Source organism: Budorcas taxicolor, chromosome 8, assembly GCF_023091745.1.
Source record: "Budorcas taxicolor isolate Tak-1 chromosome 8, Takin1.1, whole genome shotgun sequence".
Taxonomy (NCBI): Eukaryota; Metazoa; Chordata; class Mammalia; order Artiodactyla; family Bovidae; genus Budorcas; species Budorcas taxicolor.
The window spans coordinates 12,389,795-12,417,489 of NC_068917.1; positions in this window are offsets into that span (position 1 = coordinate 12,389,795).

The following is a 27,695-nucleotide window of genomic DNA, read 5'->3' on the forward strand; positions in this document are numbered from 1 at the left end:
CTTCTGGCTCATGGAAGTTTCTCATCACATGTTCTTGGCTAATGACAATTGTTGTGGAGTTGGAGTGGTGGTATTGGGCATCAGCTGAATTTGTGTCTACAAATATTTTGGTGGCGTAAGCTTAGAGGGAGGAAATATCAAGCCAGTTGAAGGCAAAATGAACTTAATCCACTTGACCAGACTGTAATATGCTTGAGGTCTGGGACTCTATATTATATATCATTTTTTCCTCCAATGCCAGTTCAGAGCTTGCAATACAGAATAAATAAGTCGATAATAACACATTAAAAACCAACGTATGCTAAGAGATAGGCATGAGCATCCCATTTTACAGCTAAAGAAAATGATGTACAAAGGCATTTCCTTTCTTGAACTCAGACAGTATGGTAGGCAGTTTCTGAAATGAATCCCAAAAAACCCTGTCTCCTGATATCCCCATCACACTGGGTTTTAACCCCTCCACTAGGGACTGGGCTAAAACTAGTGATTCAATTTAGTGAAAATAATATAGTAAAAGTATTGCAATATCACTACTGAGATTAGGTTTAAAAAGATGAACTTAACACCCCTCTCCCTCTTCCTCGCTTTCTTTTCCCTCCCTCCCTCCCTGGCTCTTCTCACTGTTCCCTTCTGATGAAGGAAGCTGCCATGTTGGGAGCTCCCTGTGGACGCCCACGGGAAGAAGCGGAGGCCTTCTGTCCAGCAGCCCCCATGAGGAACTGAGGTCTGTCTGCGGCCACACACCTGAGCGGAAAGCAGATCGATCCTCCCCCAGCTGAGCCAGCAGGTGAGATGGCAGCCCCATTCGACACCTGACATCCAGCTCAGCCACGGCCAGATCCTGACCTGGAGATCCTGACTCTCCAGATCCTGGAGACTGGGAGATGACACACGTTGTTTTGAGCCACTAGGTTTGGAGCAGTGTGTTTAACAATAGACAGCGAATGCACACAATTAATCTGAGGCCATCAGCTGTTTGACCCGTCCATCCCAGACCACTTCCTGGGCGTCTTTATATGCTAACAACTAAATCCTCAGAGGAGTTACCTCTACACAGAAATTTCAAGAAGGGTCCAGACAATATCTATCATAAGATGGTAAAGCTAAGCTTTGTTCTTAAGATCCTTTATCCAGCTCTCCCATTTTACAGCTGGGAAACTGAGGGTTTCAGACTTTCTCGGAGCCCGCATGACATCTGGGAAGGGCCAGGACCTCAGCCTAGTGTGTCTACGCAGCCAAAGTGTAGATAGCTTCATCCCCACTTCCCTTGCTATTTAAAGCACAAATGAGAGCTATTTGTGATTTGCTCACTAACCTATTTTTGTATAAATGGATCATACATGTTATGTACTGATGAATATTTGGTGTAAGAGTGGAACCCCAACAATACTTGGTCCTTGAATATCAAATAAAGAGAAGTTGCTCAATATATCTTTATATGCTTCGTACTCCACCTCCCACCCCAGTGTCAAGAAATGGACATGGAATTGGGCCTTTTCAAGAGCCCTGGATAATGGGATACCTGGACACTTTCTAAACAGGAAATTGTAATCAGGCCACACACAGGTGAGAGGGAAGGAACTAGTTATAAACTATATTTGGTAGCTTAAATGCCAGAGAATTGCAGATATTTTTTAGCTCCTGGGATGTGGATGGTGGTTCAGAAGATGAAGGAGTATTTTTCAGGGTCCCAAGGAATCTTCAAAAGAAAAAGGAAAAAATAAAAGAACCCTCTTTACAGAAGACATTCAATAACAAATTATCAAGCAACGTTTTTCAATAACAAGTTATCAAGCAACAAAGATGTCCTTTTCATTATAGGGGACTGGAATGCAAAAGTAGGAAGTCAAGAAACACCTGGAGTAACAGGCAAATTTGGCCTTGGAGTACAGAATGAAGCAGGGCAGAGGCTAATTAAGAGTTTTCCTGAGAGAACGCACTGATCATAGCAAATACCCTCTTTCAACAACACAACAGAAGACTCTACACATGGACATCACCAGATGGTCAATATGGATATCAGATTGATTATATTCTTTGCAGCCAAAGATGAGGAAGCTCTAAACAGTCAGCAAAAACAAGACCGGGAGCTGACTGTGGCTCAGATCATGAACTCCTTACTGACAAATTCAGACTTAGATTGAAGAAAGCAAGGAAAACCACTAGACCATTCAGGTATGACCTAAATCAAATCCCTTATGAATATACAGTGGAAGTGAGAAATAGATTTAAGGGACTAGATCTGATAGAGTGCCTGATGAACTATGAATGGAGGTTCATGACATTGTAAAGGAGACAGGGATCAAGACCATCCCCAAGAAAAAGAAATGCAAAAAAGCACAATGGCTGTCTGGGGAGGCCTTACAAATAGCTCTGAAAAGAAGAGAAGCGAAAAGCAAAGGAGAAAAGGAAAGATATACCCATCTGAATGCAGAGTTCCAAAGAACTGCAAGGAGAGAAAAGAAAGCCTTCCTCAGTGATCAGTGCAAAGAAATAAAGGAAAATAATAGAATGGGAAAAACTAGAGATCTCTTCAAGAAAATTAGGGATACCAACAGAACATTTCATGCAAAGACAGGGTCAATAAAGGACAGAAATTGTATGAACCTACCAGAAGCAGAAGATATTAAGAAGAGGTGGCAAGAATACACAGAAGAACTGTACAAAAAAGATCTTCATGACCCAGATAATCACGATGGTATGGTCACTCACCTAGAGCCAGACATCCTGGAGTGTGAAGTCAAGTGGGCCTTACTTAGAAAGCATCACTATGAACAAAGCTAGAAGAGGTAATGGAATTCCAGTTGAGCTATTTCAAATTCTAAAAGATGATGCTGTGAAAGTGCTGCACTCAATATGGAAATTTGGAAAACTCAGCAGTGGCCACAAGACTGGAAAAGGTCAGTTTTCATTCCAATCCCAAAGAAAGGCAATGCCAAAGAATGCTCTAGCTACTGCACAACTGCACTCATCTCACACACTAGTAAAGTAGTGCTTAAAATTCTCCAAGCCAGGCTTCAGCAATATGTGAACCGTGAACTTCCTGATGTTCAGGCTGGTTTTAGAAAAGGCAGAGGAACCAGAGATCAAATTGCCAACATCTGCTGGATCATGGAAAAAGCAAGAGAGTTCCAGAAAAACATCTATTTCTGCTTTATTGACTATGCCAAAGCCTTTGACTGTGTGGATCACAATAAACTGTGGAAAATTCTGAAAGAGATGGGAATACCAGACCACCTGACCTGCCCCTTGAGAAATCTGTATGCAGGTCAGGAAGCAACAGTTAGAACTGGACACGGAACAACAGACTGGTTCCAAATAGGAGAAAGATTAGTCAAGGCTGTATATTGTCACCCTGCTTATTTAACTTCTATGCAGAGTACATCATGAGAAACACTGGGCTGGATGAAACACAAGCTGGATTCAAGATTGCCGGGAGAAATATCAATAACCTCAGATATGCAGATGACACCACCCTTATGGCAAAAAGTGAAGAAGAATTCAAGAGCCCCTTGATGAAAGTGAGAGAGGATAGTAAAAAAGTTGGCTTCAAGCTCAACATTCAGAAAACTAAGATCATGGCATCCAGCCCCATCACTTCATGGGAAATAGAGGGGGAAACAGTGGAAACAGTGGCTGACTTTATTTGGGGGGCTCCAAATTTACTGCAGATGGTGACTGCAGCCATGAAATTAAAAGACGCTTACTCCTTGGAAGAAAAGTTATGACCAACCTAGACAGCATATTCAAAAGCAAAGACATTACTTTGTCAACAAAGGTCCGTCTAGTCAAGGCTATGGTTTTTCCTGTGGTCATGTATGGATGTGAGAGTTGGACTGTGAAGAAAGCTGAGCATTGAAGAACTGATGCTTTTGAACTGTGGTGTTGGAGAAGACTCTTGAGAGTCCCTTGGACTGTAAGAAGATCCACACAGTCAAAGGCTTTAGCATAGTCAATAAAGCAGAAATAGATGTTTTTCTGGAACTCTCTTGCTTTTTCCATGATCCAGTGGATGTTGGAAACTTGATCTCTGGTTCCTCTGCCTATTCTAAACGCAGCTTGAACATCAGGAAGTTCACGGTTCACGTATTGCTGAAGCCTAGCTTGGAGAATTTTGAGCATTACTTTACTAGAGCGTGACGACTGTGAAGAAGGCTGAGCGCCAAAGAATTGATGCTTTTGAACTGTGGTGTTGGAGAAGACTCTTGAGAGTCCCTTGGACTGTAAGGAGATCCAACCAGTCCATCCTAAAGGAAATCAATCCTGAATATTCATTAGAAGGACTGAAGCTAAAGGTGAAACTCCAATACTTTGGCCACCTGATGCGAAGAACTGACTCAATGGAAAAGACCCTGATGCTGGGAAAGATTGAAGGCAGGAGGAGAAGGGGATGACAGAGGATGAGATGGTTGGATGGCATCACCGACTCCTCATGGAGTAAGCTCTGGGAGTTGGTGATGGACAGGGAAGCCTGGCGTGCTGCAGTCCATGGGGTCACAAAGAGCTAGACATGACTGAACAACTGAACTGAAGTGTTATTTTGTCTACCACACTGAATTTGTTAAGAAATATCAACTCGGCTTTCCAATTTTTGCTTTTAAAGGGCACAAATAATAGGCATCGTATATTTCAGATCACTCTGAGAAAGCCAGTGTTATAAAATTCCAGTACCCCACAAAACATTTTTTATTTAGAATTCTCGCACAGAAATGCAAGAAAGAGTTATTAAAATGCTAAAAAATTAAAAATTGAGAAGGAAGAAATGAAGGGAAGGAAGGAAAAAGAGAAAGGGGAAAAGTAAGAGAAGTCTGCGAATCCAGAGGCTCTGGTTTTGAAGAACCCTGATTTAAGCCAGAAGTGTCCAGCCCTTTCCCCAGGGTAGGGCAGTCCCATTTTCATTTTCAAAGTAGGACAGGCATTCTTCTTTGGATGGAGCTTCTTAATGTAGCCTATGCTGGGGAAGTGCTAAATACATGTTAAAGGAATCTTCCAGCTGATGAAAGCTTCTCATCACATGTTCTTGGCTGATGACAGTGGTTTTGGAGTTGGAGGGTGGTATTTGGCTTCAGCTGAATCGGTGTCTGCATAAATTGTGGTAACATAAGCTCAGAGAGGGAGACATGAGGTCAGTTCTAGGTAAGAAGAACCTAATCATCTTGACCAGACTGTAATCTGCTTGAAGTCGGGGACTCTGTTCATCTCAGTTCAGTTCAGCCACTCAGTCGTGTCCGACACTTTGCGACCCCATGAATTGCAGCATGCCAGGCCTCCCTGTCCATCACCATCTCCCAGAGTTTCACTCAGACTCACGTCCATCAAGTCAGTGATGCCATCCAGCCATCTCATCCTCTGTCGTCCCCTTCTCCTCCTGCCCCTAATCCCTCCAAGCATCAGAGTCTTTTCCAGTGAGTCAACTCTTCACATGAGGTGGCCAAAGTACTGGAGTTTCAGCTTTAGCATCATTCCTTCCAAAGAAATCCCAGGGCTGATCTCCTTCATTATGGACTGGTTGGATCTCCTTGCAGTCCAAGGGATGCTCAAGAGTCTTCTCCAGCACCACAGTTCAAAAGCATCAATTCTTTGGTGCTCAGCTTTCTTCACAGTCCAACTCTCACATCCATACATGACCACTGGAAAAACCATAGCCTTGACTAGATGGACCTTTGTTGGCAAAGTAATGTCTCTGCTTTTGAATATGCTGTCTAGGTTGATCGTAATTTTTCTTCCAAGGAGTAAGCGTCTTTTAATTTCATGGCTGCAGTCACCACCTGCAGTGATTTTGGAGCCCCCAAAAATAAAGTTAGCCACTGTTTCCACTGTTTCCCCATCTATTTACCATGAAGTGAGGGGACCAGATGCCATGATCTTTGTTTCCTGAAATGTTGAGCTTTAAGCCAACTTTTTCACTCTTCTCTTTCACTTTCATCAAGAGGCTTTTTAGTTCCTCTTCACTTTCTGCCATAAGGGTGGTGTCATCTGCATATCTGAGGTGATTGATATTTCTCCCAGCAATCTTGATTCCAGCTTGTGCTTCATCCAGCCCAGTGTTTCTCATGATGTACCCTGCATATAAGTTAAATAAACAGAGTGACAATATACAGCCTTGATGTACTCCTTTTCCTATGTGGAGCCAGTCTGTGGTTCCATGTCCAGTTCTAACTGTTTCTTCCTGACCTGCATACATATTTCTCAAGAGGCAGGTTAGGTGGTCTGGTATTCCCATCTCTTTCAGAGTTTTCAACAGTTTATTGTGATCCATTTAGTCAAAGGCTTTGGCATAGGCAATAAAGCAGAAATAGATGTTTTTCTGGAACTCTCTTGCTTTTTCCATGATCCAGCAGATGTTGGCAATTTGATCTCTGGTTCCTCTGCCTTTTCTAAAACCGGCTTGAACAACAGGAAGTTCACGGTTCACATATTGCTGAAGCCTAGCTTGGAGAATTTTGAGCATTACTTTACTAGAGCGTGATGACTGTGAAGAAGGCTGAGCGCCGAAGAATTGATGCTTTTGAACTGTGGTGTTGGAGAAGACTCTTGAGAGTCCCTTGGACTGCAAGGAGATCCAACCAGTCCATTCTGAAGGAGATCAGCCCTGGGATTTCTTTGGAAGGAATGATGCTAAAGCTGAAACTCCAGTACACTGGCCACCTCATGTGAAAAGTTGACTTACTGGAAAAGACTCTGATGCTGGGAGGGATTGGGGGCAGGAGGAGAAGGGGATGACCGAGGATGAGATGGCTGGATGGCATCACGGACTCGATGGACATGAGTCTGAGTGAACTCCGGGAGTTGGTGATGGACAGGGAGGCCTGGGGTGCTGCAATTCATGGGGTCGCAAAGAGTCAGACATGACTAAGCGATTAACTGAACTGAACTGACTGATGGCAGTTCTATTTCCTGTTTTTTAGGGAATCTCCACAGTGTTCTCCATAGTGGCTAGCAGGCCCATTTTACAACGAAAGAAAATGAGGCTCGAAAGATACTTACCTCCTGGCTTCCCCACCATTCTGTGTTTTATCCCCTTCCATTGGGACTGGGCTAAAACTAGTGACTCAATTTAATCAAAATAAGACAGCAGAAGTGATGGGATGTCACTTCTGAGATTAGGATACAAAAGACTAACTTTCCTCGCCACCCCCCACCCCTCTCTCGCTGTTCCTGTCCCTCTCCCTCCCTCCCTCCCTCCCTCCCTCCCTCCCTCCCTCCCTCTCCCTCCCTCTCTCTCCCCCTGCCTCTGGCTCTTCTCACTGTTCCCGTCTGATGAAGGAAGCTGCCATGTTGGGAGCTCCCTGTGGACGCCCATGGGAAGAAGCGGAGGCCTTCCATCCAGCAGCCCGTGAGAAACTGAGGCCTGCCCGCGGCCACACACCTGAGCGGAGAGCAGATCGATCCTCCCCCAGCTGAGCCAGCAGGTGAGACGGAGGCCCCATCCCACACCTGACATCCAGCTCAGCCACGGCCAGATCCTGACCCGTGGAGGCTGGGAGATGACACATGTTGTTTTGAGCCGCTAAGTTTGGGTAATGTGCATCAAGACAGAGAACAAATACTCGCCACTCAGTTCAGTTCAGCCGCTCAGTCGTGTCCAACTCTTTGCGACCCCATGAATCGCAGCACGCCAGGCCTCCCTGTCCATCACCAACTCCCGGAGTTCACTCAGACTCACGTCCATCGAGTCACTGATGCCATCCAGCCATTTCATCCTGTCGTCCCCTTCTCCTCCTGCCTCCAATCCCTCCCAGCATCAGAGTCTTTTCCAATGAGTCAACTCTTCGCATGAGGTGGCCAAAGTACTGGAGATTCAGCTTTAGCATCATTCCTTCCAAAGAAATCCCAGGACTGATCTCCTTTAGAATGGACTGGTTGGATCTCCTTGCAGTCCAAGGGACTCTCAAGAGTCTTCTCCAACACCACAGTTCAAATGCATCAATTCTTCTGCGCTCAGCCTTCTTCACAGTCCAACTCTCACATCCATACATGACCACAGGAAAAACCATAGTCTTGACTAGATGGACCTTAGTCAGCAAAGTAATGTCCCTGCTTTTGAATATGCTATCTAGGTTGGTCATAACTTTTCTTCCAAGGAGTAAGCGTCTTTTAATTTCATGGCTGCAATCGCCATCTGCAGTGATTTTTGAGCCCCCCAAAATAAAGTCTGACGCTGTTTCTACTGTTTCCCCATCTATTTCCCATGAAGTGATGGGACCGGATGCCATGATCTTACTTTTCTGAATGTTGAGCTTTAAGCCAAATTTTTTGTTCTCCTCTTTCACTTTCTTCAAGAGGCTTTTTAGTTCCTCTTCACTTTGTGCCATAAGGGTGGTGTCATCTACATATCTGAGGTTATTGATATTTCTCCCGGCAATCTTGATTCCAGCTTGTGTTTTTTCCAGTCCAGGCTTTCTCATGATGTACTCTGCATAGAAGTTAAATAAGCAGGGTGACAATATACAGCCTTGACGTACTCCTTTTCCTATTTGGAGCCAGTCTGTTGTTCCATGTCCAGTTCTAACTGTTGCTTCCTGACCTGCATACAGATTTCTCAAGGGGCAGGTCAGGTGGTCTGGTATTCCCATCTCTTTCAGAATTTTCAACAGTTTATTGTGATCCATATAGTCAAAGGTTTTGGCATAGTCAATAAAGCAGACATAGATGTTTTTCTGAACTCTCTTGCTTTTTCCATGATCCAGCGGATGTTGGCAATTTGATCTCTGGTTCCTCTGCCTTTTCTTAAACCAGCTTGAACATCAGGAAGTTCACGGTTCATGTATTGCTGAAGCCTGGCTTGGAGAATTTTGAGCATGACTTTACTAGCATGTGAGATGAGTGCAATTGTGCAGTAGTTGGAGCATTCTTTGGCATTGCCTTTCTTTGGGATTGGAATGAAAACTGACCTTTTCCAGTCCTGTGGCCACTGCTGAGTTTTCCAAATTTGCTGGCATATTGAGTGCAGCACTTTCACAGCATCATCTTTCAGGATTTGAAACAGCTCAACTGGAATTCCATCACCTCCACTAGCTTTGTTCGTAGTGATGCTTTCTAAGGCCCACTTGACTTCACATTCCAAGATGTTTGGCTCTAGATAAGTGATCACATCATCATGATTATCTGGGTCGTGAAGATCTATTTTGTACAGTTCTTCTGTGTATTCTTGCCACCTCTTCTTAATATCTTCTGCTTCTGTTAGGTCCATACCATTTCTGTCCTTTATCGGGCCCATCTTTGCATGAAATGTTCCCTTGGTATCTCTAATTTTCTTGAAGAGATCTCTAGTCTTTCCCATTCTGTTGTTTTCTTCTATTTCTTTGCATTGATGGCTGAAGAAAGCTTTCTTATCTCTTCTTGCTGTTCTTTGGAACTCTGCATTCAGATGCTTATATCTTCCTTTTCTCCTTTGCTTTTCACCTCTCTTCTTTTCACAGCTATTTGTAAGGCCTCCCCAGACAGGCATTTTGCTTTTTTGCATTTCTTTTCCATGGTGATGGTCTTGATCCCTGTCTCCTGTACAATGTCACGAACCTCATTCCATAGTTCATCAGGCACTCTATCTATCAGATCTAGGCCCTTAAATCTCTTTCTCACTTCCACTGTATATTCATAAGGGATTTGATTTAGGTCATACCTGAATGGTCTAGCGGTTTTCCCTACTTTCTTCAATTTGAGTCTGAATTTGGCAATAAGGAGTTCATGATCTGAGCCACAGTCAGCTCCTGGTCTTGTTTTTGTTGACTGTATAGAGCTTCTCCATCTTTGGCTGCAAAGAATATAATCAATCTGATTTCGGTGTTGACCATCTGGTGATATCCATGTGTAGAGTCTTCTCTTGTGTTGTTGGAAGAGGGTGTTTGCTATGACCAGTGCATTTTCTTGGCAAAACTCTATTAGTCTTTGCCCTGCTTCATTCCGCATTCCAAGGCCAAATTTGCCTGTTCCTCCAGGTGTTTCTTGACTTCCTACTTTTGCATTCCAGTGCCCTATAATGAAAAGGACATCTTTTTTTGTGTGTTAGTTCTAAAAGGTTTTGTAGGTCTTCATAGAACCATTCAACTTCAGTTTCTTCAGCATTACTGGTTGGGGCATAGACTTGGATAACTGTGATATTGAATGGTTTGCCTTAGAGATTAACAGAGATCATTCTGTCGTTTTTGAGATTGCATCCAAGTACTGCATTTCAGACTCTTTTGTTGACCATGATGGCTACTCCATTTCTTCTGAGGGATTCCTGCCCGCAGTAGTAGATGTAACTGTCATCTGAGTTAAATTCACCCATTCCAGTCCATTTTAGTTTGCTGATTCCTAGAATGTTGCCACTAATACCAGGCAATCAGGTATTTGAAGGCCCGTCTGAGACCTCTTCCTGGGCATCTTTATACATGAACAACTAAATCCTCAGAGGAGGTGCCCCTGAATACCAATTCCAAGAAACGTCCAGGCAATATAAATCATACAAAAGTCGAGCTAAACTTGTTCTTAAAACTCCTTTATCCAACTCTCTCAGTTTACAGCTGGGAAACTGAGGGACTGAGACTTTCTCAGAGCCCCCATGACGTTTGGGAAGGGCCAGGACCTCAGCCTGCTTGGCTTCTCCGTCTAAGTGTCTATCTACATGGCTGCATCTCACTTCTCTTGCTATTTAAGGCAAAAATGGTGCCTTCCTGGGGTGCACTAACTGACATGTTTTGTATAAATGGCCTTAGATGTATAAGTGATTAATATTCCCGCAAGATTAGAAGCCCAACCATATTTGGTCCTACCTGTTTACAAAGAAGAGAAGTTGCTCAATCTCTCTTTGTACCCTTTGCTCTCCACCTCCTCCCCAGCAGCAATAGATGGACATGAATGGAATTGTTACGAGCCTGGGATAATGAGATACCTGGCGCTTTGTGACCAGGATATTGTAACAGGGCCACACACACAGGCAAGAGGGAAGGAGCTAGTTTCAAGAGCTACTTTGGTATTGCAGAGACTTGCACATATTCTGCAGCTCCTGGGATGTGGAAGGTGGTTCAGAAGGTGAAGGAGAATTTTTCAGGGTCCCAAGGAATTCTCCAAAGAAAAAAGATGTAACAGGGTCCTCTTTGCAGAAGTCATTCAATAACGTTCTCTAGCAACTTTTCTCTTGAAGCGGCATCCATAGGTTGTAATATTTAAATGTGTCCACAGGAGGACAGCCTTTGCCACGATTTAAAGACAAATATCCCAAGTCAACCTCTGAAGACTAACCCACTTGAGATATTTTGTCTGCCAAACTGAATTTATTAAGAAATATCAACTTGGGTTTCCAACTTTTGCTTTTCAAAGGCACAGGTAAGAACCATCATATCTTTCAGATCACTCTGAGACGACCAGTGTTAAAATATATACCTGCCCCCCCACCAAAATAATTTTTAATTGGTCTTCTCACAGACAAATGTAAGAAGAGTTACTAAAATGCTGAAAATGTTTTAAAAAGAGAGAAGGAAAGAATGGAGGGGAGGAAGGAAAGAAATAGAAAAAGAAGAACAGTAGGAAAAGAAATCTAAGCAGCTTTATGACTTGGCAGATCCTAGGGTATCCGGAGGCTACCTGGATTTGAGAAACCCTCATTTTAGCCAGAGGAGTCCAACCATCTCCCCAGGGTAGGGTGGTCCTAGTTTCCTTTTCAAAGTAGGACAGGAATTCTCTCTGGGATGGAGCTTCCTAATCTAGCCTATGTTGGGGAGTGCTTCCGGCTCATGGAAGTTTCTCATCACATGTTCCTGGCCAAGGTCACACGAACTTAATCATCTGGGCCACAGGGGAATGTGCTTGAGGTCAGGGGCTCTAGGCTATATGTCATTTTTCCTCCAATGCCAATGCAGAGCTTGGCACACAGAATAAATGAGCTGATGATAGCACATTATAAACCAAGACGTGCTAGGAGATAGACTTGAGCGGCCCCATTTTGCATGGAAAGGAAATGAAATTCAAAGGCATTTTCTCTCATGAAATCATGCAGTATAATTGGCAGCTTCTGGGTTGGTTCCCAAAGAGCACTTCCTTCTAGTATTCCCACCACAGTGTGTTTCACCCCATCGCCTTGGGACCGGGCTAGAAAATGATGACTGACTTCAATCGAAACGTTACAGGCAAAGTGATGGGATATCACTTCTGATTAGGTTATGATAGACTCAGTTTGCTCCCCACCCCCCCTTCCCTCTCTCACCCATCCTCTCTCCCTCTCTTTCCCTCTCTCCCTCTCTCCCTCTCTCTCTTTCTCCCCCTGCCTCTGGCTCTTCTCAGTTTCCTTCTGATGAAGGGAGCTGCCATGTTGGGAAGAAGCCGAGGCCTTCCATCCAGCGGCCCATGCGGGGTCTGCCTGAGACCACACACCTGAGCCGAAAGCAGATCGATCCTCCCCCAGCTGAGCCAGCCGGTGAGACGGCAGCCCCATCCGACACCTGACATCCAGCTCAGCCACGGCCAGATCCTGACCCGTGGAGACTGGGGTTTGACACACGTTGTTTTGAGCCACTAAGTTTGGGTAATGTGTTTCCCAATAGGAAATGAACACACACCACTAAGACCAGGCAATCAGATATTTGAAGGCCTATCTCAGACCAATTCCTGGACATCTTTTCCCACTAACAACTAAATCATCAGAAGAGGTACCTTTGAATAGAAATTTCAAGAAAGGTCCAGAAAATAAAAAGCATACAGAAGCAGAGCTAAGCGTTACCCAGCTCTCTCATTTTACAGCTGGGAAACTGAGAGCCCGAGGCTTTCTCAGAGCCCCCATGTGGGGAGGGCCAGGGCCAGGGCCAGGCCTAGTGTGTTTCTGCACCCAAAGTGTCTACAGGTTTCATCCTCACCTCCCTGGCTATTTAAGGCAGCTATGAGGTGTTCTTGGGTTCTGTGCACTAACGTGTTTTATATAAATGTCTTGTACATTTTATGTAGTGGGGAATATTTACTGCAAGAGTGGAGGCCAACGATACTTGGTCCTTGATGTTCACAATGAAGAGACGTTGCTGGGTATCTCTGTACACCCTTTTCTCTCCACCTCCCGCCCCAGCAGCAAGAAACAGACATGAATGGAGCCCTGGGGCTCCTAACAGTGGGATAATGGGATACTTGGATGCTTTCTAAACAGGAAACTGTAACCAACCTGACCCAGGCGAGAGGGAAGGAGCTAGTTACAAGAGCTAGATGTGGCAGTTTCTCTGCCGGAGACTTGCAGGTATTCTGTTGCTGCTGGGATATGCAGGTGGCTCAGAAGATGGAGAGTTTTCCAAGGTCCAAAGAATTCTCAAGAGAAAAAGAAAATTAAAAAAATAACAAATAGGGCCCTCTTTGCAGACGACATTCAATAAGGAGATCAGCCCTGGGATTTCTTTGGAAGCAATGATGCTAAAGCTGAAGCTCCAGTACTTTGGCCACTTCATATAAAGAGTTGACTCACTGGAAAAGACTCTGATGCTGGGAGGGATTGGGGGCAGGAGGAGAAGGGGACGACCGAGGATGAGATGGCTGGATGGCATCACGGACTCGATGGACGCGAGTCTGAGTGAACTCCGGGAGTTGGTGATGGACAGGGAGGCCTGGCGTGCTGCGATTCATGGGGTCGCAAAGAGTCGGACACGACTGAGCGACTGAACTGAACTAAATTGAAGAAACTTTTCTCTTGGAGCCGCATTCGTAGGTTGTAATGTCCACATGTGTCCACAGGAGGGCAGCATTTACCATGACTTAAAGCAGAATTTCCAACACTGCCCTCTAAAAGACTACTTGAGATATTTTCACACCAAACTGAATTAAGAAATATCAACTTGGCTTTCCAATTCTTGCTTTTAATGGACACAGATAATAGCCATCATATGTTTTAGATCACTCGGAGATAACCAGTGTTAGCAAATTCCAGCAACTCCAATAATACTGTGTAGTTAGTCATCTTACACAGAAATGTAAGAACAGTTATTAAAATGCTGAGAAGTAAAAAGAAAGAGAGAAGGGAAGAATGGAGGGAGGGAAGGAAAGAAAGAAGAAACGAGGAAAGTAAGGAAAGAAGTCCGAGAACAATTACGATTCCCCAGTTCCCTGGGAATCCGATGTCTCTGGTTTTGAAAAACCCTAATTTTAGCCAGAGTGGTCCAGCCACTCCCCAGGGCAGTGCACAGCCATTTTCCCTTTCAAAGCAGGACAGGCGTTCCTCCTTGGATAGAACTTCCTAATCTAGCCTGTGTTGGGCTAAATATTTGTTAAAGAAATATTCCAGCCCATGCAGTCTTCTCATCACATGTTCTTGGGCGGTGGCACACATTTGGGAGGTGCAGCGGTGGTATCTGGCACCCACAGAATGTGTATCTACCTACATTTTGAAGGCATAACACTACAGAAGTAGACGTTTTTCTGGAACTCTCTTGCTTTTTTGGTGATCCAACGGATGCTGGCAATTTGATCTCTGGTTCCTCTGCCTTTTCTAAAATCAGCTTGAATATCTGGACGTTCACGGTACACATACTGTTGAAGCCTGGCTTGGAAAATTTTGAGCATCACTTTGCTGGCGTGTGAGATGAGTGCAATTATATGATAGTTTGAGCATTCTTTGGCATTGCCTTTCTTTGGGATTGGACTGAAAACTGGGCAGTGTAATTTCATTTTCCTTTTCAAAGTAGGACAGGCGTTCTTCCTGGGGTGGATCTTCCTAGTCCAGCTTATGTTGGGAAAGTGCTAAATATGCATTGAGAAAATCTTCTAGCTCAGGCGAGCTCCTCATCACATGTTCTTGGCCAATGACAATCGTTTGGGGACTGGGGTAGAGTATTTGGCATCTGCTGAATCTGTGTCTGCCCACAGTTCGGTGATGTAAACTTAGAGGGAGGAGACATTGGGCCAGTTCAAGGCAAGATGAACCTAATCATCTTGACCAGACTGTAATACGCAAGAGGTCTGCACTATGCTAACATGCAAGACTCTGCTCTATGTCGTCGTTCCCTCCAATGCCAGTGCGGAGCTTGGCGCCCCATATAAATGAGTCTGTGATCACACATTAAAAACCAGGCATGCTAGGAGACAGGCAAGAACAGCCCAATTTTAGGTGTTGGGGTATAAAAGCACTTTCTTTCCTAAGGCGACAGTGTGGTCAGCAGCTTCTGAAATTACTCCTGGAGAGCACTCTCTCCTGGTTTCCCCGCCACGCTGAGTTTTATCCCAGTCCCCTTTTATCCCATCCCCTTGAGACTGGGGTAAAACGAGGGGCTCGCTTAAAATAATACAGCAAAATATAGGGATGTCACTTCCGAGATGAAGTTACAAAAGATTAACCTTCTCCCCACGCACCCCTCCCTCCCTCCCTCCCTCTCTCTCCCCCTGCCTCTGGCTCTTCTCACTGTTCCCGTCTGATGAAGGAAGCTGCCACGTTGGGAGCTCCCTGTGGACGCCCACGGGAAGAAGCAGAGGCCTTCCGTCCAGCAGCCCGTGAGGAACTGAGGCCTGCCTGCGGCCACACACCTGAGCGGAGAGCAGATCGATCCTCCCCCAGCTGAGCCAGCAGGTGAGACAGCGGCCCCGTCCCACACCTGACATCCAGCTCAGCCACGGCCAGATCCTGACCCGTGGAGGCTGGGCGATGACACATGTTGTTTAGGGTGATGTACTTCACAACAGAGAATGAATGCACACCACTAATACAAGTCAGACATTTGAAGGCCCATCTGAGACCTCTTCCTGGGCATTTATGTGCTAACAACTAAGCCCTCAGAGGAGGTACCTTTGGATAGAAATTTTAAGAGGGTCCAGACAAATCATATAAACGTAGAGCTCAACTTGTTCTTAAAGCTCCTTTATCCAACATTCTCAGCTTACAGCTGGGAAACTGAGGAACTGAGCCTTTCTCAGAGCCCCCGTGACATTTGGGAAGGGCCAGGACCTCAGCCTAATCTGTTTCTCCATCTAAAGTGTCTGCAGAGCTTCATCCTCACTTCCCTTGCTATTTAAGGCAGAAATGATGCTCTTGGGTTTTGCTCACTAACATGTTTTGTATAAACGGCCTCCACATGTTACGCAGTGATGAATATTTGATGCAAAAGAAGAGGCCCAACAGCACTTGCTCCTCGATGTCCGCAGTGAAGTTGCTCTGTTTCTCTTTGTAGCCTTTGCTCTCCCCCTCACGCCCCGGCAGCAACGGATGGACATGAATGGAATTGTTGGGAGCCCTGGATAATGGGATGCCCAGACGCTTTCTGAACAGAAAATTGCCACCAGGCCACACACAGGCACGAGGAAAGGGGCTAGTTATAAGAGCTAGACTGGTGGCTTACCATCCAGAGAACTGGGCTTCCCAGGTGGCACAGTGCTAATGAATCCCCCTACCGATGCAGGGGATACAAGAGGCATGGATTCGATCCCCGTGTCTAGAAGATCCCCTGGAGGAGGAAATGGCTACCCACTCCACCATCCTCCCCTGAATAAGTCCATGGATAGAAGAACCCGGCCAGCTGTAGTGGAAGGGAATCACAAATACTGGGACACTACTGAACACACCACCTGTTCAGTACTTGGCCCCCTGATGCGAAAAACTGACTCACTGGAAAAGACCCTGATGCTGGGAGGGACTGGGGGCAGGAGGAGAAGGGGACGACAGAGGATGAGATCGCTGGATGGCACCACCGACTTGATGGACATGGGTTTGAGCAAGCTCCGGGAGTCGGTGATGGACAGGGAGGCCTGATGTGCTGCAGTCCGTGGGGTGGCAAAGAGCTGAGCACAACTGACCTGAACTGAACTGAACACGCACGCGCACACACACAGCCAGAGAACTGCAGATATCTTGTAGCTCCTGGGATGTGGAAAGTGGTTCAGAAGAATAAGGAGAATTTTTCAGGGTCCCAAGGGATCCTCAAAAAAAAAAAGAAAAAACAGAGGCCTCTTTGCAGAAGACAGTTAATAACAAATTATCAAACAACTTTTCTCTTGGAGCCTCATTCGTAGGTTGTAATAGCCACATGTGGCCACAGGAGGGCAGCATTTACCACGAATTAAAGCAGAATCGCCAGGTCGTCCTCTAAAGACTAACCTTAAGACACTTTATCCGCCAAAAGAAATTTATTAAGAAATATCAACTGGGGTTTCCAGCTTTTACTTTTCAAAGGCACAAATAATAGCCATCATATGCTTCAGATCCCTCTGAGATAACCAGTGTTATCAAACTCCAGCACCCTCCAAAACCTTTCGTAGTTTGCTTTCTCACAGAAAAATGCAAGCAGAGTTAATAAGATGTGGAAAATTAAAAAGCAGAGAAGGAAGCAATGGAGGGAGGGAAAGAGAGAAAGGAGAAAAGTAAGAGAAGTCTGAGGACCATTACGGCTTTCCTGTTCCCTGGGGATCCAAGGACTCTGGTTTAGAGAAACCCTAATTTTAGCCAAAGGAGCCCAGCCTTCTCGCCATGGTAGGGTCATCCCGTTTTCCTTTGCAAAGTAGGACAGACATTCTTCCTTAGATGGAACTTTCTAACCTATCCTATGTTTGGGAAGTGCTAAACATGTGTTAAGGAAATTATCTAGCTCAGGGAATTTTCTCATCACATGTTCTTGGCCAGTGATAACTGTTTTGGAGTTGGAGTGGCAGTACTTGGCATCCGCTGAATTTGTGCCTACCTACATTTTGATGACATAAGCTTAGAGGGAGGGGACATCAGGTCAGCTCAAGGCAAGATGACCTAATCATCTTGACCAGACTGTACTACGCTTGAGGTCAGGGACTTCATGTTGCATGTCATCTTTTCCTCCAGTGCCAGTGTAGAGCTTGGCACATGGTGTAAATGAGACGATGATAATGCGTTAAAACCTGAGATGTGCTAAGACGCTCCTGATGAATAAGGAGTATTAATTTTCCAGTGTCTGTGACCCAAGGTATTGTGGAAATGGGCAACGTACTATATATTCATTTGTATATGATCTGTGTTTAATTCCCAAGTTAAGATTTTAATAGTCAACAAAATTCAGAGGATTGGAAAAGGAATATTGTGCATATTCCTCTGTAAAGAAATAGAAGATACATTCTCCTATTTCATTACAAAGGTCCACTCTGGGGGCTGGTAAAATATTGGCCACATACTGGCCACGCCGTTGCCTGCAGTAAAAATATTGGCCACCAGATAGAGGAATTGCCTTGTGTGTGCTTAGCCGCTCAGTCGCGTCCCACGCTTTGCCATCCCATGGACTGTAGCCCGCCAGGCTCCTCTGTCCATGGGGATTCTGCAGGAGGAGTGCTGGAGTGGGTTGCCACGCCCTCCTCCAGGGATCTTCCCAACCCCGGGACTGAGCTCAGGTCTTCCGAATTGCAGGCAGATTCTTTTCCATCTGAGCCACCAGGGAAGCCCGGCTGCCTTTCTGTTTATCTCTCCTCTGCCGCTGTGTCCCTTCAGGTGGGTCACTGAGTGCTGGTCTCTGCTGATGAGACTAAATGGCCTTCAGGTTCATTTTAATTACTAAACCTGGGAAGAGGAAAAAATAATGGACAGAATGATAGAGTTACAGCCAGACTCTTCACCTTTGAGTTCATCTGAGATTCAGTTTGATTTTATTGGAGGAGACAGAGAAGGAAACACAGTTTCAGAAGCTCAGTTCCTATTTCTAACAGAATCAGTGAGCTAGAAGGTGAAGTGCTTCCCGCCCTGGCTAGAGTCTTATCTGTCTCCCTGTTCCGTGGGGCCATCAGTAAGATGTGGCTCAGGGTTTCTTGCTTGTGGAAGAGAGAAGTGACGTTTGAGCATGTCACACAGGGGATGAAAGGGGTTTCCAGAGGTGAATTAAATGTCTATCTTTTAACCGGGAACTATATTCAATATCCTGTGCTAAACCATCCTGGAAAAGAATATTAAACAAAGAAAATGTCGGGGAGAAAAAAAGAGAAGTCTGTCATTCAACCAGCCCTGACCCTGTTTTCAATACCACAAAGGAGAGAACTTGATCAGATTCGAAAAGGTAGCAACAAGGACTTCCCTGGCGGTCCCATGTTAATACTCAACACTTCGAAGGCAGGGGCATGGGTTCAATCCCTGGTCCTGGAACTAAGATCCCACATGCTATGCATCACAGCCGAACAAAAACAAAAACAAAAAAAAAAAGGCAGCAACAACTGCCTAGATCCAATCAGACAGAGTTGAACCTGCAGTGAATATAAAGTGTCAAACCTGGATCCAAATAAATGAACAGCGGTGATTCAGCCAAACGCATGCCCCGCTCCTCCCACCCACCCCACCCCTGTCCCGGGCCACCGTCCTCAGAACACACGTGGTTCTGCTCCTTTCACATCTGCCCTCCTGTATTCAGCCCTCTCAGCAGCCCCGTGCAGATGGGCTGCAGCCCCATCTCAGGATGAGGAAGCTGAGGCTGACTGTCGGGACTGGGGCCCTGGGGTTTGGACACGTCTTCCCTGGTGGCTCAGATGCTAAAGAATCTGCCTGCAATGCGGGAGACAGGGGTTTGATCCCTGGGTTGGGAAGATCCCCTAGAGGAGGAAATGGCAACCCACTCCAGTATTCTTGCCTGGAGAAGCTCCATGGACAGAGGAGCCTGGCAGGCTGCAGTCCATGGGGTCGCAGAGAGTTGGACGTAACTGAGCACGCAGGCAATGCACCTTAGGTTTTACTTAGGACATTGCAAAAACTGCATTTTTGCTATTATTTGAAGAAAAAGAAACTGTATTGTTTATTATTGTAATTAGATGAGTCACAGCAATTAAATTTTTAGGCAAAAATGAATTTTAAAAAAAGAAAAAATGAAGTCACCCAGTCGTGTCTGACTCTTTCAGACCCCATGGACTGTAGCCCGCCAGGCTTCTCCATCCATGGGATTTTCCAGGCAAGAATACTGGAGTGGGTTGCCATTTCCTTCTCCAGGGGATCTTCCTCACCCAGGGATCAAACCTGGGTCTCCTGCATGAGGGCAGACTCTTTACTGTCTGAGCCACCAGGGGATCCCTTAAAAAAAAATTTTTTATTTTTTAAAGAGAGAAAGCTTTAAATCAGCCAAACTTAAAAAAAAGTTGCTGTTGCTGTTCTCTCTTGTTTTCTCTGAATAAATCAAGACTGCTCCATCCTGTGAGCCAGCGGGCCCAGGCTTTGACAAAGATTATTCACTATGATCAGTGAGATGCTGTATAGCTTGAGTGCCTACTGTGTGCCAGGCTTTGGCTAGCTGTGAAGGGATTGACAAATGATGGTGCTGAGCGCTGCCTTGCAGGCTCCCCCAGGACTGTAGGAGAGACAGTAAGTTACAAACCAGGAGAACAGTGTGTTCTGTGTGACAGACTATAGATCAAGACCCTTTGAGAGTGAGAAAGGAGAAAACACTTCATAAGCCCAAAGCGTTCAGGGAAGGCTTCCTGGAGGAGGGGGCATTTAGCCACGTGCCCAAGTGATAGGAAAGGGAAGAGAATTTAAACCAGAAGGAACTCAAGGGTAGGTGGGTGAGGCTAAAGGGGGAGAAGTTGTGAGCAATTGGATGGACCCGGAGCTGGAAGCCAGAGGAGCCTCGAAGGAGCAGTGTCCCAAGCTTCAGGGTCTGGATTGTAACCTGTGCAAGAGCTGCTTCTTTTTTCTGTCACGTTTGGCCTCACCATGCCACATGTGGGATCTTAGCTCTGCAACCAGACACTGAGCCCCCGCCCGCTGTGATGGAAGGGGGAAGTCTTAACCCACTCGACCGCCCGGGAAGTCCCTCCCACGTGTTTCTGCCTCTGCAGGTTTTACGCTCCCGGTGAGCAAGGGCTGACAAACCTTTTCTGTCAACGGCCAGGTAGTTAATCCTTTAGGCTTTTCCAGCGCTGGGTTCTCAAATGAAATAGCATGGCCATGCATTCAATAACATTTTATTTGTGAAAACATTCAGTGGCCCCAAAATAAACCCTCCCGTATATGGGCAAATGATTTTTGACGAGGGCGCCAAGTTCATTCAATGTGGAAAGGAGTTTTTCAACAGTGTTGGGAAAAAAATGGATTTCCGTAAGCCAAAGAAAGAGGTTGGACCCTGACGTCATACCACAGACAAAAATTAACTCAAGATGGATCAAAGACCTAAATGTCAGAGCTAAAATTAGAAGCTTCTTAGGAAGAAAGCCTCATGATGTTGGATTTGGCAAGGCTGTCTTGGCAGTTTCATCAAAGGCAGAGACCACCACAACAAAAATACATAAGTGAGACGTCATCAAAATGTAGAACTTGTGTGCATTGAAGGACACCATTAGGGACTTCCCTGGTGGTCTGGTGGGTAAGACTCTGCACTTCCAATGCAGAGGGTGTAGGTTGAATCCCTAGTGGGGAAACTAAGATCCCACATGTGCTGCTGTGGTCAAAAATAAAGTAAATTTTAAAAAGAAATTTTTTTAAAAGGACACATCAACGGAACAAAAAGTTACTTATGGAATGCCAATCATGTTATCTGATAAGACGTTAATATCCATCAACTGATCAATGCATAAACAAAATATTAATATGGTCTATCCATACAAAGAAATAGCATTCAGTCTTAAAAAGAAAGTTCTGACACAGGCTACAAGATGGATGAATGTTATGTGGTCCAGTGAGTAGGACTCTGAGCTTCCTCTGCAAGGGACATGAGTTCAATCCCTGGTCGGGGAACTGGAGCTTGCATGCCACAACTAAAAGAAGATCCCACACATCGCAACAAAGGTACAGCTTGCCACAACTAAGACCTTGCACAGCCAATAAATAAGTAAATATTAAAAAAAAAAAAAAAACCTTCCCTCATGCTCACCTGGGCTTCCCAGGTGGCGCTGCTGCTGCTGCTAAGTCGCTTCAGTCGTGTCCGACTCTGTGCGACCCCCTAGACGGAAGCCAACCAGTCTCCCCCGGCCCTGGGATTCTCCAGGCAAGAACACTGGAGTGGGCTGCCTTTGCCTTCTCCGCCAGGTGGCGCTAGTGGTAAAGACCTCACCTGCCAACACAGGAGACGTTGTGAGACGTGCATTTGATCCCTGGGTCTGGAAGATCCCCTGGAGAAAGAATGGCAAGCCACCCCAGTATTCTTGCTTGGAGAATCCCCAGGCTACAGTCTGGAGCCTGGCAGGCTACAGTCCATAAGGACACGACTGAAGTGACTTAGCACTCACACAGCACACATGCTCACCTCCTACAAAATCAGATTACCTGCCTGTCCAACTTGAAAAAGAGATAAGAGGTTCTGAAAAGAAAATCGTTTTCACCCTTTGAGGAGTGTTGAAGACTTCCAACAAGCATTTCAGAATAGAAAGAGAGTTGTGGTTGAGTGGCTTTTAAAGTACAGAGATGAGTTGATTCATCTAGAACTGGCAGGCAAGTGGCTACTAACAGAGGGGTCCCACACCCACCAAACAGTTTCTGGAGCCAGGGGGATGGGTTTAGACTGAGGGTCAAGGAAAATGCTGGACCTAAGCTTTCTCTTTCTCTTTCTTTTTTGGCCTCGAGGCGTGTGGGATCTTAATTCCCCAACCAGGGATCGAACCTGCGTCTCCTGCAACAGAAGCATGGAGTCTTAGGCACTGGACCCCCAGGGAAGCCCTAGCATTAAACTTTTGATCAGAGGGAATGAAGGGTGAATAGCAGGTCAACATCACAGCTGAGGGAGTAGAGAGGGAACAACACCCAAGAGGGGCGATACCTGAGCCCACTCCGCTGAGCTCTAGAAAGACTGAGAGCTGCCGCCCGAGGCACCAGTGCTCCTAGCAAGGAGCAGCAGAGCTCTCCAGGAGGGGCTTTATGCCGTCGTTTTAAAGGAGATGAGGAGAGAGACTGAGGAAGGTAGATAATCGTCAGCAGCCGACCTTGGAGGTCCTTTCCATCTAAGAATCTCTGAGAACCGGGTGAGATAAAAGGTACAGAAAAGTAATAAGGAGGAGAGAAGGGAGCAGATACTTGTTTTGGGGACATTTTCTGTGAGCCAGGTGTTTGCACATACATCGGTTTTTCTTTGTAAGATTTTTTTTGATGGGCACTATTTTAAAAGTCTTTATTGAATTTATTACAATAATGCTTCTGTTTTATGGTTGTTGTTGTGTGGGTTATTTTTTTTTTCTTTTGGCCCTGGGGCATGTAGGATCTTAGCTCCTCAACCAGGGATCAAACCCACATCCCCTGCATTGCAAGGTGAGGTCTTAACCACTGGCCCGTGAGGGAAGTCCCTGCACACAGATCTTATTGAACCTTCATGCTAACCCAATGGGTTGGTATTATGATTATTTCCGGTTGGCAGATGAGGGAACTGATGTTCAGTTTACGAAACTTGCCCGGCGTCACACAGCTAAGCTGGTGGAGCCAGCAGGGCTCAAACCCAGGACTATCTGATTCCCCAGAGAAAGTCCAGCTTCTGGTAATGAGAGTAGAAATTGTGGAAGACCTTGCAGTTATGGTTTTTAGCCTTCTTTTGAGCCACAGACCTCTTTGAGGGAAGAAGTTTCTAAATAAGGGTGCCATGTATGGGCTCTGGGGGACTCAGGAACCTCCTGAAACTACCTATGAAATCTACTTTGCATGTGTATTTTCTGGAGAGAAGATCCATGACTTTTCAGTTCTTTAAGGATCCGTCAAAAGATTTTTTTTTAATATTTATTTGTTTGTTTATTTGTCTGCACTGGGTCTTAGTTGCAGTATGTGGGATCTAGTTCCTGACCAGGGATCAAACCCAGGCCCCTGCATTGGGAATGCGAAGTCTTAGCTACTGGACCACCAGAGAAACTCCAGTAGATTTTGACCTTGTTCTAGGAAGTCCATGAACCCTCATGATGGAGGAGAGGCAGGAGGCAAAAACTCTCTCAAGAAAGAGGTTTAGACTACACAGAGGACAAATGAGAACTAGAGTGCCAGATAAACTGATAAAGTGCCAGGACGTCATATCCAGACGGGATCATCACGTCCGCTGTCCTGGGTATTTCGTCACACTTGTGGCCACCCAGCATCTTTTGAACACCCTTCCTGTATCCTGGGAGTTTCTCATGCTGTGAATAACCCACTTCCCTTTGCCAGCATCCCTTGCTACTAGAGCACAGACGTGATCCAACTGTGCCAATCAGAACCCCTCCAGCAGACTGGGGCTCAGATGGTACCAACCGTAGAATCTAGTGCAAGACAGTCCCTCTAGGGGGTCCTCATCAAACCAGTTTTGCAATGTGGTTTGGACATTGCTTCTGGAAGCTGAGCCCGGCAGCATCTTTCAGCCCTTCCAACAAAATTGCCCAGTATCTTTGTAACAGACTCCCTTTCTGCTTAATCAGCTTCAGTTCAGTTCAGTTCAGTCGCTCAGTCTTGTCCGACTCTTTGCGACCCCATGAATCGCAGCACGCCAGGCCTCCCTGTCCATCACCAACTCCCGGAGTTCACTCAGACTCACGTCCATCGAGTCGGTGATGCCATCCAGCCATCTCATCCTCTGTCGTCCCCTTCTCCTCCTGCCCCCAATCCCTCCCAGCATCACAGTCTTTTCCAATGAGTCAACTCTTTGCATGAGGTGGCCAAAGTACTGGAGCTTCAGCTTTAGCATCATTCCTTCCAAAGAAATCCCAGGGCTGATCTCCTTCAGAATGGACTGGTTGGATCTCCTTGCAGTCCAAGGGACTCTCAAGAGTCTTCTCCAACACCACAGTTCAAAAGCATCAGTTCTTCGGAGCTCAGCCTTCTTCACAGTCCAACTGTCGCATCCATACATGACCACAGGAAAAACCATAGCCTTGACTAGACGGACCTTAGTCGGCAAAGTAATGTCTCTGCTTTTGAATATGCTATCTAGGTTGGTCATAACTTTTCTTCCAAGGAGTAAGCGTCTTTTAATTTCATGGCTGCAGTCACCACCTGCAGTGATTTTGGAGCCCCCAAAAATAAAGTCTGACACTGTTGCCACTGTTTCCCCATCTATTTCCCATGAAATGATGGGACCAGATGCCATGATCTTCATTTTCTGAATGTTGAGCTTTAAGCCAACTTTTTCACTCTCCTCTTTCACTTTCATCAAGAGGCTTTTAGTTCCTCTTCACTTTCTGCCATAAGGGTGGTGTCATATCTGAGGTTATTGATATTTCTCCCAGCAATCTTGATTCCAGCTTGTGTTTCTTCCAACCCAGCATTTTTCATGATGTACTCTGCGTAGAAGTTAAATAAGCAGGGTGACACTATACAGCCTTGACGTGCTCCTTTTCCTATTTGGAACTGGTCTGTTGTTCCATTAGTTAGTGTCTATTGCTTGTAATTAAGACCCCTAGATGACACACCTACATTTATGGGGTATGCCCACAGATGGGAACAACTCAGCACCCAGCCGTGAGAGATTGAGACCCGCTTTAGAAACACACAGTGTCAGGAAGAAAAGAGGTGCAATTGGTGCCTCCTTGTTGATCACAGGCTCGCCCTGTGATTGATGAGGGGTTGATGAAAGAGTAAATGATGTAAACTGTAACATTACAAAACAGAAGGAAAAAAGGAAAAGTAGAGGCCAGTGCAGCAATTAGAAAAAATTAGATTTTTTTTAACACTTACAAAATTTTTATTATAAAAAACATGATAATGGAACAATAAATCTGAATTAAGTACTGTTCGGTCATGCTTATACGTCCCACTGGGCTTCCCTGGTGCCTCAGATGGTGAAGAATCTGCCTGCAGTGCAGGAGACCCAGGTTCGATCCCTGGGTTGGGAAGATCCCCAGGAGAAAGAAATGGCTACCCACGCCAGTATTTTTGCCTGGAGAATTCCATGGATGGAGAAGCCTGGTGGGCTTCGGTCCATGGGGCTGCAAAGAGTCAGACATGACTGAGCGGCTGACGCTTTCACTTTCGCGCCTTCCACCTGGAATATGCTTCTCAAGGTTGAGTTTCAAACTGTTTCCATTTAAAATGTTTCCTTGTCTTAGCACAGCTTCAAAGGTTACTTTCCGTTGACAGTTACTCCGAAACCTTGGCCGCATTCCCGGTGTTGCGCCATGCCTGCGTGAGCGTCCCTGCTCCAGCCATTGCGCCTCCCTCTCCCGTGTGGCCCTCCCCCTCCCCCACTGCTAACCTCTCGCTGGTTCTCTGTGTCCGTGAGTCTGCTCATCTTTTCTTGTATTCAGTAGTTGTTTGTTTGTTTAAGTGAAATTCGCAGTGTCTGGCTCTTTGTGACCCCATGGACTATACAGTCCATGGAATTCTCCAGGCCAGAATACTGGAGTGGGCAGCCTTTCTCTTCTCAGGGGATCTTCCTAACCCAGGGATCGAACCTAGGTCTCCCGCATTGCAGGCGGATTCTTTACCAGCTGAACCACAAGGGAAGCCCTGTTTTGTTTTGTTTTTTAATTCCTCATATAAGTAATATCTTACATGAGGAGCTACTCCACGTTCAAGGTCAGGAGGGGTGGCTGTGAGGAGATACCCCTCATCCAAGGTAAGAGAAACCCAAGTAAGATGGTAGGTGTTGAGAGAGGCATCAGGGGGCAGACACATAAACCATAATCACAGAAAACTGGCCAGTCTGATTACATGGACCACAGCCTTGTCTAACTCAATGAAACTAGGCCATGCCGTCTGGGGCCACCTAAGACGGGCAGGTCATGGTGGAGAGGTCTGAAAGAATATGGTCCACTGGAGACGGGAATGGCAAACCACTTCAGCATTCTTGCCTTGAGAACCCCATGAACAGTATGAAAAGGCAAAATGATAGGATACTGAAAGAGGAACTCCCCAGGTTGGTAGGTGCCCAATATGCTACTGGAGATCAGTGGAGAAATAACTCCAGAAAGAATGAAGGGATGGAGCCAAAGCAAAAACAGTACCCAGCTGTGGATGTGACTGGTGACAGAAGCAAGATCCAATGCTGTAAAGAGCAATATTACATAAGAACCTGGAATGTCAGGTTCGTGAATCAAGGCAAATTGGAAGTGGTCAAACAAGAGATGGCAAGAGTGAACGTCGACATTCCAGGAATCAGCGAACTAAAATGGACTGGAATGGGTGAATTTACCTCAGATGACCATTATATCTACTACTGCGGGCAGGAATCCCTCAGAAAAAATGGAGTAGCCATCATGGTCAACAAAAGAGTCCGAAATGCAGTACTTGGATGCAATCTCAAAAACAACAGAATGATCTGTGTTTGTTTCCAAGGCAAACCATTCAATATCACAGTTATCCAAGTCTATGCCCCAACCAGTAATGCTGAAGAAGCTGAAATTGAATGGTTAAAAGAAGACCTACAAGACCTTTTAGAACTAACACACAAAAAAAGATGTCCTTTTCATGATAGGGGACTGGAATGCAAAAGTAGGAAGTCAAGAAACACCTGGAGGAACAGGCAAATTTGGCCTTGGAATATGGACTGAAGCAGGATAAAGGCTAATAGAGTTCTGCCAAGAGAATGCACTGGTCATAGTAAACACCCTCTTCCAACAACACAAGAGAAGACTCACGCATGGACATCACCAGATGGTCAACACCGAAATCAGATTGATTATATTCTTTGCAGCCAAAGATGGAGAAGCTCTATACAGTAGCAAAAACAAGACCGGGAGCTGACTGTGGCTCAGATCATGAGCTCCTTATTGCCAAATTCAGACTTAAATTGAAGAAAATAGGGAAAACCACTAGACCATTCAGGTATGGCCTAAATCAAATCCCTTATGATTATACAGTGGAAGTGAGAAAGAGATTTAAGGGCCTAGATCTGATAGATAGAGTGCCTGATGAACTATGGAATGAGGTTGATGACATTGTACAGGAGACA